Consider the following 3,810-nt stretch of genomic DNA (forward strand, 5'->3'; position numbering starts at 1 on the left):
GGGGGTGGCGGAGAGCGAGGGGAGGCATCTGCTCCAGGCCAGGAGCATGATCACTGTTCCACAAATTTCTCTCCCACTCGGCCTTGGGAAACTGATATGCTGGGGGTAAAAAGAAACAATCACTATTTTTTCTTTTTTTATCTGGTAAATAATTAAAAGAAAAAGCCCAAGCGCTTTGTCTTCCTCTTTTATTTTTTTCTCCTTTTGAACTATTTATTTTGTATTGGGGTATATGGGCTTCCTTGGTGGCTCAGTTGGTAAAAAATCTGCCTAAAATGTAGGAGACCCAGGTTTGATCCCTGGGTGGGGAAATTCTCCTGGAGAAGGGAATGGCTACCCACTCCAGTATTCTTGACTGGAGAATCCCATGGACAAAGGAGCCTGGCAGGCCACAGTCCTTGGGGGCACAAGAGTCAGACAGCTTGGCAACTCAACCACCACCACCATACCCGATTAACAATGTGATAGTTTCAGCTGAACAGCAAAGGGACTCAGCCTTAGATGTAGAAGTATCCATTCTCCCCCAAACTCCCCTCTGATCCAGGCTGCCGCATAACACTTAGCAGTGTTCCATGTGCTATACAGAGGTAGGTCCTTGTTGGTTATCCATTTTAAATCTAGCAGTATGTACCTGTCCATCCCAAACTCCCTAGCTATCCCTTCCACCCCTCATCCCCCCACCCCCCAGCAACCATAAGTTCAAGATGTCTGTTCTTTAGGTTGTCCAAGTGCCTTGTTCCTGCTCCCCCATCCTCCCCTCCAGCATACACACTGGCGCCACAGGAGAAGGCTGACTGGCTCCCAAGCAGGTGTCCTGAGTTGCTGTGAAAGTGGGCAGCCTACCCTATCGCTCTCTCAGGCCGACACTGTTATTCAATGACCTCCTTTATTTAAGAGTCTGCCATTGTTTTCCTTACTGTCTTCTTTTCCCAGCTCTCTTTCCTCTGCCTGTATGACCATATTTTAGCCTGGCACCAGTATTTATTCAGCACATGTTGCAACTGTGGGGTATGTCATCCTTGGGGGAGACAGGCTTTGAACCTGAGAGCAGAGCTAGAACAGACTGGAAGTTCTGCCGCAGCACTAGGTACGTCAGCAGGTGAACCAAACGGGAAAAGGAGTCACGAGGAGCCTGGAGCAGAGACGTCTGGAACAGAATAGAGTGAAGATCCCTGGGTGGAGAAGATCCCCAGGAGGAGGAGAATGGCGACCCACCCCAGTATTCTTGTCTGAAAAGTCTCACAGACAGGAGCCTGGCAGGCTACAGTCCACGGGGCCACAGAGTAGGACACAGCTGATAGACTGAACACAGAGTGAAGTTGGACCAGGTTCTCCAGTGTGGAGCTGTAGTAGGGAACCCACTCCACCTCCCAAAAAAGTTGAGTGCCCAGACTATGAGCCTCTTATCTGTTCTGTTACTTTCTCCTGCTGACCTGAGCTGCTAAGGAGTCCTGGTTTCAGTGTTTCAGCCTGGTTCTTCACTATGGGACAGGAAATTAAAAGAAGAGGTTTGAGTCTAGGCTGGATCAGACTGAAGACAGGAAGCCACCCTCTGGTGGGGACTACATTTTCAGCATGGGATCCCCATGGGGGGCCTGGGTCTGGCCTCAGGATTCTCCTCTTGGAGCTGACTCAGTTTACTAAGGGAATTGGTGAGTTTTCCTCTGTGTGGAGAGAAATCACATCTATGGAGCTGAATCAGGTTCAGACACGGCCCTGTGGGGTCCAGACACACAGTATGGACTTTAGGGCTCAGGGAGGCTTCATTTAAAGAGGCTACAGCCAGGTTCTCATTTCCCTTGAATACTTCCTTGGGTTTTTAGAATCTTGTCAAGTAATCTATGAGTTTTAGAATATCATTTTTCCGTGATTCCACTGAGATCAATCACATTGAGAAAATGTAACGAATCAGGTGGGGACTGGTCCTGACTGGGTATCAGGAAATCTGTTTGCAGTTCTCACCTTGTTTGTGAGCGCTCAGTCACTCAGTCGTGTCTGACTCTTTTGCGACCCCATGGACTGTAGCCCACCAGGCACCTCTGTCCAGGGGATTCCCCCCCAGGCAAGAATACTGGGGTGGGTTGTCATTTCCACCTTAGCCACTAACTAGCAGCTTTGGAAACCGGCCTCTCACTTCTTATCTGTAAAGAGGAGCAGACAAGGTGACTCTGGAAATTCTGCCTCTCTTAAGGTCCCTCTGGGTGGTCTGCTTCTCCCTTCTCTTGAATCCTTGCTGTCTTGTGACTGGCATTGGGGAAGTGCCACAGAAAATGCCTGGAAAAGCGGCTGGGGAGTCCCTAGTTCCTGCCAGCTGGGGACATCGATGTGTGTGAAGGGTGTTGGGTGGGGTGTGTTGCTGGGAGCAAAGGTGGGGGAGGGGGGGTCGTGCAGCCTCAGAACCTTCTGGGCCTCCCAGAAAGCAGCTCTTGGCCAGAGGCCTGCAGCTGGGTGGGCTCTGAGGTTGGTCACCCAGTCATGGGAGGACCCAGGAAGAGTGAAGCTTATGTGATAGTAACTGTTGCCTGAAGGGTGGAGAGAGCATCCAAGGTTGAGTAGACCCCCAGAAAGAGATCAGGATGTTCTAGTTCAATCTGCTGAAAAGTCATCAAGGCCATTGGAAAAGAGCCATTTAGAAGGATGCGGCCACTGGCAGAGCTGCTGACGCAAAAGCAATCCAAACTCAACTTGGCCTTGGGGTTGATGGGGGAGTTTGGCAACCCTCTTTTCTTTTGAAGTATTTTATTGTTTTCTCTACCAGCGTCTCATTTTTACTCAAGTTGCAGCTACTCTTTGGGAGAAGTGGGGTTCCTTTTATCCTCCTACATGGAAACAATAGATACCCAATACCCAAGGATGAGAGTCTTAAGGAGCCTCAGCAATTGGAGGCAAAACCATGTTTTCATAGACAAGGACATGGAAGCTTAGGCGACTGGCCCAAAGCATAGAGTTCACGGGGGAATTCAGGGCTGCTAACTTCCAGGCTATTCTCTGTGTTACACTAGGCTCTTCCTAAGGCCAACTGTCCAAACCACATCACTCCAAAGTACTTTCCGTGGTTGGTGTTGGGTACATGGGTGGTTGGTGTCAGTCGTGTCCGTGCTTTGAGCTGGCAGATCAGCTTCCTCTGGCTGTCAGCACTGTGATTACACAGACTTCTGCGGGTAGAACACCTCCTAACTGGCTGACCAGTTTCCAATTTTGAGGAAAACTGAGGACAGTCTTCACATGGTTCCTTTGCTGATAGGCACTATAACTTGAATCTTTTTTATTTGTATTTTGTAGCAGGCACATCAACAGTGCAGAAAATTTGCAGTTCTGGGCTGCACACCAGTTCCTGAAGGAGCCAGACTCAGGGCCCTCATGAGATAACCAGTGGGTGATTAGATGACACCAACCATTCCCCCAAGGGACCCCCAAAGCATGTCATGAACTCCTGCTGCTTACTGTTTAGTCACTCAGTCGTATCCAACTCTTTTGTGACCCTATGGTCTGAGCCCGCCAGGCTCCTCTGTCCATGGGATTTTCTAAGCAAGAATACTGGAGTGGGTTGCCATTTCCTCCTCCAAGGGATCTTTCCAAGCCAGGGATGGAACCCATGACTCCTGTGACTCCTGCATTGGCAGGCAGATTCTTTACCACCTCATACTGCAGCATGGATCACACCTCAGCTAGAGATTTCCATTGCTCTGCATGTGTGGTGAACGTCGGCTGGCTTACTGGGTGATCACATGATAGGCTAGCCTAGAATAATAGAAACATATTTAGATTATACATGTTGGAAAAGAATTCAGGCATGCAAAATATTGTGCT

This window comes from Bison bison, unplaced genomic scaffold, assembly GCF_000754665.1.
Source record: "Bison bison bison isolate TAMUID 2011002044 unplaced genomic scaffold, Bison_UMD1.0 scf7180017864261, whole genome shotgun sequence".
NCBI lineage: Eukaryota > Metazoa > Chordata > Mammalia > Artiodactyla > Bovidae > Bison > Bison bison.